The following is a 13038-nucleotide window of genomic DNA, read 5'->3' on the forward strand; positions in this document are numbered from 1 at the left end:
TATTGTGACTGGGCTTTTGAAAAGTATTATGAGGAAAAGGAAAAGCATAACTGGTTAGATCTTAATTTTGAAAATCATGCACTGACGGGTCAGATGTTTTTATATATTGTGCCGTTAATTCTTTTCTGGATGAATTGTATTTTTTAATTCTGCTTTTATTAACTGTCTAAATTCGAATAAAGCATTTTCTGATTCTGATTCTGAGTAAAATAATGTGCCACATTAAGGCCAGAAAATTAAAAATTTGGGGTTGTAAAATTTGCAAATCTATGCCGCTGCTGCAATATCCTCGGGGGGGGGGGGTCTGATTATGAATGTACATTAATCGAGTGGCATAACTCACCAGAATCATGGTACAAATATAATTTTAGCAGGAGTGTTTTGTATCAAAATGAACTTGTAAAAAGGAATGGCGCCCAATACTTTTATCTAGTTGAAGTTAAACAATCTAATTTACTGTTCCTTGATGTATTGTCCAAGAGAGAACTCAGGTACAGTAGATTTTTCCATTCATGTGTCTCCCTATAATTTTAGAAATCGCTGGAAAGAGGCGCCAAGTGCAGCTTGGTTACTTGATAATCCAAGAGTTAAATTCAGTGTTGATTCCTCACATCAGATGACGTTACACTGTTTCTTTCTCCCCACATTAGATGACGTTACGTTGGATCCTGATACTTCACACCCACTGCTTGTGGTGTCTGAGGATCGCAGAAGCGTGAGACGCTCGTATACAGCACAAGACCAGCACAGGACACCGGCAAGATACGACACGTATTCGTGTGTCCTGGGGATGAACAGGATCACCTCTGGGAGACATTACTGGGAGGTGGAGGTGGGAGGTGTGCTGTGGTACGTGGGGGTCTGTGACGAGTATGTCAGCAGGAAGGGACAGATTGGGCTCTCCCCTGAGACTGGCTACTGGGCCGTGGGGGTGTGGTACGGTGATGGATTCTGGGCGTTCACTTCTCCAAAGTCTGCTCTCCCCTCCCCTGTGCTCCCCAAAACTGTAGGGATTTTCCTAGACTATGAGGATGGAAGAATCACGTTTTATAACATTGAGGAACGATCGGAGATCTTAACATTCCCCCTCGAGACTTTTACCCAAACTCTCCGTCCATTTTTCTGTACCTGGTTAACAAACCCCCCTCTCATAGTCCGCTCATTCCAAGTATAAGGAAAAGGTACACCCTGGATGGTCTCCTTCTCTTCACACTTACCATCTCGAAGCAATTCCATTAATTTAAAATGTAGTACTTTATAAAGCAGTCATTTTCTGGCTTTCCATGTGCACGTTCACTGAAAACCTTTCAATTAAATGCTGATTTCTGCCTTAAAGTATCGCAGAGATACAATTGACTATAAAATGGGCGAGGTTTATACCTGGGCCGAAGTATATGCTAAAAAACGTCAAAAACGCCCATACACAGCACAAACTGATACCTCCTCCACAGATACTGACACATCGGAAACAACAAGAAGGACAGTAACTACATCTAGAATACAACCTAACATGAGTATGGCACCACAGCCTTTTTTAGAATCAGGCCCTACAGGAGGGGACGACCCCGGAGGTCAAAGAGAAGAAGATACAGCAGAGAAAGAGAAGGATCCACCACAAACACGGAACGTCCCGTCCAAGAAGGACAAGAAGAAGAACAGACAATGAACAACTTGGTGATAAATATCTCTGACGTGAAATTGACTAAATTCCAAATAGCCACCCTACAGAAAGGAACGTCCTTTGTCCCTACTTCCAGTACAAATCATTTAGAACTAGACATAAGTTTTTTCAAACTAATGAGAAAACTTAGACTCCGACATTTTTTGAAAATGTCATTACCGAACCAAAAGAACCAAAAGAAGATACACTTAAAGGTCTAGTCAGTAAGAGTTCCTACATGGCTCCCATAAGCCATAAGACACTTGATCTATTCGAACAATTGGTAAAAAAGGACATAGCCAAAATCATTTATCGCAAACAACCTAAAGTTAAAAACATGACAGAAAAAGAACAGGCTACTATCAAAGCTATAGCAGAAAACAAAACCATCATCTGCCAAAGGGCAGATAAAGGGGGAGCTCTTGTTATTTTAAACAAGGAATATTACCAAACTCAGAAAAGGTCTCATCTTCTAGATGAAAATACATATATGGAACTTGATTTCAACCCTACCATGGAAATTCAAATGACCTTACAAAAAATCATTCAAAAAGCCACAGATCAAGGTGTAATCGATGAAAAAACAAAAAAAATTCTCATCACTGAATACCCAAAACCACCACAATTTTACATGACTCCAAAAATTCATAAGGATCTGAAGAGACCATCCTGTAGACCGATTGTATCTACGTGTGGAAGTATACGCGAACCAGTAGGAAAACTAATTGATAAATATCTGCAACCATTCGTGATCACGATGGTCTCATTTGTGAAAGACACCACAGATTTTTTGATGAAACTAGAAGCCATTAAACTGACTGAAGAGGAAAATATCATCATGTGCAGCATTGATGTACAGGCATTGTACACCTCCATACCCCACCTAGCTGGGATCGAGGCAGTAGAGAAGGCTTTGCTAACAATGAACTATGAGGAACCCATGAAGATATTCATATTAGGACTGTTGAACTTCACCTTGATGCACAGTTATTTCACTTGGGAAAATCATTGGTATCTCCAAAAGAGTGGTACATCTATGGGGAATTCGGCGGCACCAGCGTACGCCAATATCTTCATGCATCAATACAAAAATGACCACATCTTGCAAAACACCAAATGGCAACACCAATTACGTTTATATCTTAGATATATTGACGATATATTCATTTTGTGGAAAGGCCCGAAAGAAGAGTTGGTTGAAAACATCAATGAATTAAACACAATTGACCCAAGAATACAGTTTACCTTTGAGATACATGAAAAGAGCATCAATTATTTGGATGTTACCGTAACAAAAAACTTCAACAAATTTGAAACCACTTTGTTTACTAAAAAACAGACCGCAATAATCTTTTGGTTTACAAGAGCTTCCACTCCCAAGCACTTAGACAACATCTACCCTACTAGCAATTATTACGAGTCAAAAGGATCGTTTCTAACCCTGAGGAATTCATTAAACAAACAGAAAAAATGGTACAACACTTCAAACAGAGAGGATACCCGCATGGGATATTACAACAAGCCATAGAGCGAGCTAATAGCCAAGACAGAAAAAGTCTATTGATATCAAAGAATACAGCAAAGGATCCAAAAATCACATGTGCGAGTACATTTTCCATTATCACTCCACAATACAAGAGCATCATTAAAAAACATTGGCCGATATTACAAGCTGAGCCAGATTTCAAAGAGATTTTCAATGAAATTCCAATGTTTGCCTTCAATAGGGGGAGAAACTTGGGTGAAATCATTAAGCAGCCACCGAGATCATCCTGTACACAAAAATTCAAAGGAACAATCCCATGTAGAAACTGCGGGAATTGTAATAACATCCTACAAGGTAACACCATCACCCATCCCATGAGGGGTAATAAAATCAGTTTGCAAGTGAATGCAACTTGTGAGAGTACAAACATCATCTACATGATTAAATGCCCGTGTGGCAAAGCCTATATTGGTCAGACTGAGCGAAAACTTAAAATATGACTGAATGAACATAAAAGCAATATTAGAACAAGGGCTTTAAAATCAGTCGTGGCAACCCATTTCATTGAAGCCAACCATCAGATCAGCCAGATCAAAGCCTGTGTTTTGGAAAACGTGGAGAAAAGAGCTGACAGAGACAATAAAAAAACATTGTTAAATGAGAGAATCATTGGATATATCATCTACAGACATTGAAACCCACAGGGATGAATGAAAGGACAGAATGTAATTGTTATTTATAAAGAATATAAATCCATACAGCCTGTTGATTGAAAAGCATATTTACCCATCCGTTAATACCATTGACTTTGAGCGTTGGTTCTGATCTCTTATTAGTATCCATTGTAATATTGTTTGTATGCTTTTATCAGTCACTGTTTATATCTTTCCCAGATCCACACTTTAGATCGTTTTTTATGAATCGGCATTCAGGTACCATAACAACGCATTTTAGTATGCACCTTTAACCCTTGACATTCACTTAGCTTTCATATCATTGCTTAAGCCGTTTTTTTAATCACGATAACTTTATTTGCCGTTTAAACCATACACAGCCTTTTCGATTGACAATTCCCCTTTAATTGGAGCGCTCACGCCCGTCCGTTACAACCCTCCTCTAATACTACGTCACACGCCAAGAATCTACGAGCGAGGTCACCAAGCCGGTCTTCTCGTTTCCTTCGGTTATATAGCCGATATTTCATCCACAAGCGGTAAGCTTTAGACTAATTCGTTTATCCGATTAATGAAGCCAGAACGCTAACTTTATTGTTCAGTACCTTGGTCTCGAAGGATACTTTGTAATCACCAGTCACAATCGATTATGTTATAATTAAGCGTGATGCGGAAGTTGATACGCTGATGCAACCGGCATAAGAGAAGTTATACTGTTACTCAACATTAGTCTAACAATACCCAACGATAAAACAAGCTGCAAACGCAATGTTAGAAACTTTGAAGACTTTATGGTCTGAAACCTGTTATTAGCCTGCTAGCACTAATACTGATATTTGGTTATCTAACATGAACCGGCTAGCCATTAAACATTCACCAAATAAGTTGTATGTATAGCGTTACACACTTTCACTATTGAATAGTTTGATTATTTGCTTTTCACAATCTACATCAACGGCCTAGGTAGCCATCTGGAGGGAGTGGCCAGAGACGTTCCGCGTGTAGGTGAAGTTAAGATCCCTGCTCTCCTATACACGGACGACGCGGTGCTGATAGCCCGCACCGGCGTCTGTCTCCAGCAGCTCCTGGTCGCCTTTGGCACATTCATGGACCAATTAGACCTGAAGGTTAATTCAAACAAGTCACATACCATGGTTGTTGGCCACCAGAGGAAAAGGGCCCTGGTTAAAACCTTCATATGTAAGGGCAAAGTTGTTTCTAGTGTTTCTGTTTTTCCCTACCTGGGGGTGCTTTTTGACAACAAGGGTACCTGGGGCCCGCAGGTAAAGGCCAAAAGCCTGGCAGTGACCAGGACATCAACGGCCCTTTTGGGTTTCGCTAAAAGGCTGGGTTCTAGACCGATGGAAGCCCTCTTAAAGGTCTACAATATCAAATGTTTTTCAGTGGCACTGTATGACGCACCATTGTGGGGTTATGTAGGTCTGGAATCTATCCAAAAGGCGGAAAACAGATTTTTACGCTCCCTCTTGTCCGTTCCCAAATCGACACCAACCTTTCCCATACATGCAGAAGTGGGTCTGGATTACGTTAATGACAGGTTAAATTTGGCACCTTTAATTTATTGGCTTAAGACATGGCTCAATAAAGAACTAAACCTTAATCATTTGATTATGAAGGAAGTCATGTCCTTGGACCATAGCAGTAGAATACCATGGATGGCCTACTTGAAGAAGTCCTTTATGGAACTGGGCCGCCCAGAACTCTTTACAGACCCCTCTGGTATTATGAAACAAGATGTAGATACTATTAAAAAACAATTTATGTTAAGGGTAAGAGTGTGTCATGAGGAAAGGGAACTGCAAAAGCCTGCAGTGAGACAACACTATTTGCTAGTGAACTCCATCGCACTAGAACCATATCTACGTTTTGTCACTAAGCCATTTCACAGGTTCCTTTTAACTAAATTTAGATTTAATCTTATACATTTTTACTTGGGAAGTTTTAACACATGGGCGAAACCAGAGTCAGCACCACCCTGTACTTGTGATAATTTTTCTGTACAAGATACCATGCACTTTATTATGTTTTGTGATTTCTTTTCTGACCAGAGAAAAAAACATTTGTTACCTAATCTAAGGGAAGCTGGTTTTTCCCAGGTTAGACCAACCATGTTTTATCTCCAATCATTGTGTAACATCCGTATCACATTTTGTATGGCAAACTTTTTAGTGGCGGCGGCTAGATCAAGATCACGTAAGACATCATAAGATTTCCCTGTATGAATTGTTTTGTATATTCCTTTTTATAATCCTGTTTTTAGCTTATATACTTCGCCACATGAATTCGATTGATATGAAATTGTTTAATTGTGTTTTACTTGTACATAAATGTTTTTATTCTCTTTGTATGATTTTTAACTAAATCGAATAAAGATTCTTTGACTGAATAGTTTGATTACTCGTACAAGACTGCGAGTATCACTATAATGATACGTATACATCCCAGTCAACTGTTAAGCTACACCTGCATTTTGTGTATAAACCTTTTTATCATTTCACCTATTTCTCTTAATGGGTTTAATTGTATTACATTATTGTTTGTATCAGTTCATTCTAACCGGCGAACTCTACATACATCGTTTATATTTCGGACACTATGTTATGGATCTACTAAGCAGAAAATACATATAACAGCTGGTTAAGTGACAGATTGTGGTAGATAATACTAGACCAGTAATACAGAGACCACAAGTATGTACTATGATCTCTAGAGGTAGAATATTAGAAAGTTTATTTCATTTTATTTTTCCTACAGATTTCCCTGATGAAGGCACTTAATTGCCGAAATGCATTGGAATGGAATATTATGTTGAAAATAATGGAATGATGATTACCTATATTGCTTCTGATCATTAAAAACATGATTATTTAAGGAAATGAAAAATAATATAAGAATGATGAAGAAGTATGATTAAAATAATTTGAAGACATATTCTCACAGAGTTTTCAGATTATTTTTGAAGAACCATATCCAGCAGAATCTTAGCACACCGCTGTGCCTCAGGAGACACTCACACAATTTGTGTAGGTGCAACCCAATTTGTTTTCAGTATCTACTCCAGCGCAGGGAGTACACCTGAGGAGCATGCACTATCCGAATTAAATTCATCATTAAACACGTAGTGCGCAGACATTACATAGAGCAGCGATATCAACATAAACACAAGTTTTACTTTCAAAATAAAAACTCTCGCTCAACACTGTTGGACCCAGAGAATTGACACTGCAACTAGCACTCACTGTCACAGGTATCTGGTGGTTTATCCCATCAGCACATACCCAGGGAACCTGCTTCGTCCTTCCATGATGTAGAGCTGAAAATCCATCCGGCCTCCAGAAGATGCTGAAAGAAGAATCGGATTCATCTCACCAGACGTCACTGAGAGAAGCTGTGGATTCATCCAGTCACTGATTGGAGAGGCTGAATATCGACGGAACTATACCTTTTCCTCTCTGTAGGCTTGCTACAAAACCGTCAAAATATATTTCAGTCTTGAAACAGACTAAGGGCCTAATTTGGAGTTTGGCAGACAGGGTTACTTCGTCACAAACGTGATGGATATCCTGTCCGCCCTATTACAAGTTCCTTGTAAAACGATGGCCGGAATATCCTTCACATTTGTGATGGAGTGTCCCATCCGCCAAGAACCAAATTAGGCCCTAAGTTTCTCCCTACTCAACACTGTAGGTACATAAAGAGAAGAAAAAAACACAAGGAGTGCAGAGACAAACTCATGCAGTGTTCCGTGGCACTGCAAAGAACAAAGCACACATCTACATCAAGGGTGAGAACTTACTCTAATCACACATTACTAAGTGACAATGATAAACAGAACTTTATCCATTTAAGAGTCATTGTGGCACAGACACTCATACCATAATTCAGACACAACCTACCCAACTTGCCTCCATAGGAAATTGGACTATTACACTATGAGAGAGAGGTTTTGAGAGCATCAGAGATTTGAACTGTGACTGAGCTTCCACACATTCTAAACCATGTGACTATTAACAGGTAAATTGGTTTCTGCAAGCAAAACCTATCTCATCCTTGATAGCACTACTCACAAGGTAAGGCATTCCTCAGAAATGCAAGTGCTGCATGTACAACTCCAGAACAGCAATACAGTAGGGAAATAAAGAACGTTTACCAAATATTTTATTTAACACAAGAATCATGTATTAATTTAGGCAACACAAAAATGACGAAATTTGATTGTTAGTAGCTGTGGTTGTAGCAGAATCAAACACTGTTCCGTTAAAAAAAGGGAAAGTAAACAAGCATTGGCAAAGCAAATTGGTCTCACCTTTGAGCGCTAACTGTCACGACTTGCTCCCTGCGTTCTTGTGTCCACCACCAGGGGGCTGGACTTTGGGACTCTCCAGTGTTCTAATAAGCTTCCAGATCCTCCCCTACATGTACGTACTGACTTCCAGCCATTTGGACACTATTTGGGAATTGACATACATTCCCAATCCATGCCGGGTTTTGTGAAAGTCAGCCTGCTTATACTAGAAGCCAGCCTACTCATGCCAGAAACTCCAATACCCAGAATTCCCTGCTCACTGCTTTGTTTCCACCCTGCAGGCCAAGGATGGGTGGAGGAATTCAGCTCACCTGTGGCTGGCTGCTGCTAGCCTGCTCACACCTGATGCATATGATTACTGTGAGCTTTTTTAAACCCCAGCTCCCTTCAAGCCAAGGTTGGTCATTGTAGCTGTTTACCAGTGAGACCGATCCTTGTTTCCAGTGCTCCTGAGCTTTTGCTATTCTTGTTTCCAGAGCTTTACTTATGCCTTGTTCCTGACCTGCTGCTGTTTTCCCTGTTCCTGAATTAGCACTGCCTGCAGTGCTACCCTGACCCCAGAGCCTTAGTATTCCTTGTTCCTGAACTGCAGCAGTTTCCCTTCTCCTGAATAAGCACTGCTTGCAGTGCTAGTAAGTAAGTAAGTAAAATCTCTTTATTCGATTGTATACATGTAACAATCATAAAAGTACATATAAAAAAAACATTTATCGCAAAGTACAGTTTATACAAGAAAAAACAAAATATGTTACCGCATAAACACGAGCACAAGCAAAAGTGACAAGTTTGTAGTTAAAAAAGTAGTAAAAGTACAGTGTTAAAAAAGGGGATACACATCAGGAACAAAGTTAGTTAGCCTTCCATGCTTTTCCTGTATTTAAGTGCAAGTTTTAAAAAACTACATAAAAACAGCGTGCTGTCGCTATTGAGCATTTGAAGATAATAAAGTGCTGGTTTGTATTGTGCAAAGTGGAGCCGTTGTAATAAAGGTTTTAAAAACAATTTGCGAGGGACTGTGTAATATGAGCAAAAGAATAAAAAGTGTGCCAGATCTTGTGGAGACTTGTTGTCGCAGCCACAAGCTGGCAACACTTGACCCCTATGTGCCCCAGTAGGTACGGCTAGCAAAAGGTGAAACATGTCAAATCGGAACCTTGTGAGCAGAAATCGTTCATAGCCCGACAAGGGCCAGACAAGATAGGGTTCTATGTGGAGGGTCGTTTTGGTGAGAGCATGCAATCTCACACTTTTTTTCTCATACTCTCTCTCCTCCCTTGCTAGGTACCTAGTTGTCGTGAAGGTGTTCTTTACGTAAATAACATCAGACTTAGTTATTTTCGCAGGGGCTAAAAAGAGATCAGGCCGGCCTAGTTCGGAGAAACATCTGCTGATATATTTTAACCACGGGATCTTATACTTCCCTTCCCACTCTAATGCCTCTTGCAGGATGTTTCTAGTAAGGGGTATGTCTGGATTTAGCCAACTATTTAGCCAGCATAACAAGGGGTTGACCGCAATCCTGTCGCTTATATGGGACATACCTAGTTCTGTGTGAACAGAAAAGTTTGCCGAACCCCTTGGGAGCCTTAGGACTTGCTTTAAAAAGTTGTTTTCAGTGATCTCAAGGGTGTCTGGGGGTTCAGATCCCCATAATTCACTCCCATAGCATGCAACTGTGATGCTTTTGGCTTGATATAGCTTTAGAACGGCGGCCACTGGGCTATTACCCATTTTCTTTACAAAATCCATTATACCTGCGTTTACGCGCACTACCTCACCCTTTTTCTTTTGTATTGCTGGTGCCCAGGTTAGTTTGTGGTCAAAAAGGACACCAAGATACGAAAAGGTCTTAGTTGTTGGTATTTTTTCGTTGTTTACAGAGTGGGGGTATCTTTTTTTTGGGCCTGAGCCGGTCATCATGATGAAAGATTTCGAGTTATTGATGCTCAGTCCACGGGAATTCATGAATACAAAAAAAGAATCGAGCAGGGTTTGAAGGCCGATCGCCGTTCTAGAGATTAGGACGGCGTCGTCCGCGTATAGCCAGACGGGCACGCCCTTCCTCCCTATATATGGGTAATCTGCACCGGTTTTTAGTAAGTGTTCCTCCAGGTCATTAATATAAAGATTAAAAAGAAACGGGGCTAGGATGCACCCTTGTCTAACCCCCCGGTTTATCCTAAAGTCCCTAGTTATTTTCATGTCCTGTGTAAAGCGAACATTTGCTCTGGTGTCCGAGTGTAGATCTGCTAAAAAATTAATGAGATTTTGCTCCACACCCATTTTTTTCATGACCTCCCAAAGCCTACCTCTGTCAACGCAGTCGAAAGCGGATGATAAATCCATAAAGGCCATATGAATGGGTTCCATGATGGAATATCGTTAACATAAATATCGTCAAAAATAAATATCGTCACTAAAATATCGGTTACATTAATATCGTCATCCTATACTTAAACAAGGAATGACACAAATATCGACATTTTTTTATCGACAACCCTAATATCGTTCACACTAATATCGACAACATAAATATCGACTACTACATTATCGACTTTATTTTAAATAACATTACCTTATACATATATATCGACTACACTAACATCGATGACCTCTCTGCTTATATAAAGATATAAAAAATATCGATTTTTAATTACCAACTCGATATGCACTATTATCTTTTTTTTACTCACTTTTTTTTCTAATTTACGTGACAAAACTATTCACACATATAATTATGTATTTTTCCTATTACTTATTTATATAAAAATATATAATATATGTCTAAAAATTTTACATTTACTGATACTATCATACACTCCGATGGCCTAAATGTGAAACACATTGCATTATTTTCTACATATAAACTATTTACATATAAAACAAAATAACACATATAAAACTTTTTACTATGTAATTTAACAAACACATAGTGATGCAACAAACTCTTACGAAAATAACGGTTTTCTAATTCAAAAAAATGTTCTCAACCAATGAATTTGAAATTTCACTAATTGAACCAATCAAAAGCTACCATTAATTAACTCACTAATATAAAAACAATTACACACTTAACGTAATTTACCATTTTTGGCCCAAACTTGGAGAAAAACGGTTAACTTGCTGAGAGAAGAGAATACAAACTTACGACTACAACTACAAAACGTTATACTACACTTCAAGTAAGTAAAATCCCATTCCTTTTTTCATTCGATCTTAGCAAAAAGTAGATAAACTCCCTAATTTAAAAACTGTTCTTCTTTAGAGTGAAAAGAAAACATGTTGAACTTATCAACAACAACAAGAAACTTAGATGTAAAAACAGTTATAAACTACCTTATCCATTTATACTTAGATAGCTGATAAAAATTACTTAAACTTGCTAAGTAAATGTACAATTTACTTCATATGCTAATAGCTACTATCATCCAAATACTATAAGTAACACAATGATTATTTTTTCAACAGAGTCTACAAAACTTTTTTGCCTATCTACAACTACACTACCAACATCTTCTACTACATCAAGTAAGTATAATCACTGTATATATAACAATTCTGAAAGTAAAATCTAACTCCTATTACAATAAATTATGTCTTTCAATTATTCTTTAACACTACTACAGAACTTAAAAAGGAGAAAATTCATAAAGAGAAATAAGAATAAAAGAATTACCAGTGAAGCCACATTGTAAGTATATGTTCACGCTTTTTCCTGCACTTCTACACACCTCTATAAATAGTGTTCAATGTTCATAAAAATACATATATATATTTCCACAGATCTACCTTAGACATGGCAACTGGAGCAACTTTCATCACTTCGCAAAAAGGGAAACGAATGCTGAGCTACATGGGTTACACCTACACCCAAGAAATAATAAAAGCGAATAAGACCCATTGGAAATGTAGCAAATATTACTCAAGTGCATGCTATGGGAGAGCAACAACTGTTGATAACAATGTGGTAAATGTACGTGAGCATAACCACCCACCAAATGTAACAGAAGTGGAAGTTAGAGAAGCACTGGAAACATTGAAAGATGCTAGTACAGGATCACAAGGAACAAGCACTAGTATTTTGAAAAATGTTTTAAGCAAAGTGCCAGAACATGTGACAGGACAGCTACCTTCTATTCCCAACTTAAAAAGATTAATTGCAAAAACTAAACGTGCTTCAGATCCAACTCCACCAACCCCAGAAAGTTTTCAGGATATAAAAATATATCCTGAATATACCATTACACATAATGAGGATAAATTCTTAATGTATGACAACAACAGTCATGACAAACGAATTTTACTTTTTGCTACTAATAGTAATTTGCAAAAACTGAAATCCTGTGAAACATGGATGATGGACGGGACTTTTAAAGTTTGTCCCAAACCTTTCTATCAACTTTACACCATCCATGGTGAATACCAAGATACAAATATCCCTCTAATTTATACTCTGCTGCCAAACAAAACAAATACTTCCTACGTTGAACTTTTAACAACGATCAAAGAATTAACTGATAATTACTATCCTCAAAGAATTATAATTGACTTTGAAATGGCCATGATTCAAGCTATCCTTAAAATATATCCCCATACCTCAATACAAGGTTGTTATTATCACTACAACCAAAGTATATGGAGACACTTACAAAAATCTACTTTGAGCATTGAATATTCTACAAACAGTCACTTTGCTTATCAAATAAAAAAGTTAATTGCATTGGCATATGTACCAACAACAGAAGTAGCTAACTACTACAATTTATTAATTGACAGCCCTTTCTACCGCACCAATGAGAAAAAACTAACTCCCTTCTTGGACTATTTTGAAGATACATGGGTTGGAAGATTACATCGTTCAGGCCACCGTAGACAACCTAAATTTTAAATT

General features: G+C 38.3%; 1 pseudogene; it reads left to right on the plus strand.

The window, feature by feature from the left end:
- Positions 1-616: 616 nt before the first annotated feature.
- Positions 617-1174, plus strand: LOC147673975 (zinc finger protein RFP pseudogene; annotated as a pseudogene).
- Positions 1175-13038: the final 11864 nt, after the last annotated feature.

The sequence above is a fragment of the Lissotriton vulgaris genome, chromosome 12, assembly GCF_964263255.1.
Source record: "Lissotriton vulgaris chromosome 12, aLisVul1.2, whole genome shotgun sequence".
NCBI classification, from domain to species: Eukaryota; Metazoa; Chordata; class Amphibia; order Caudata; family Salamandridae; genus Lissotriton; species Lissotriton vulgaris.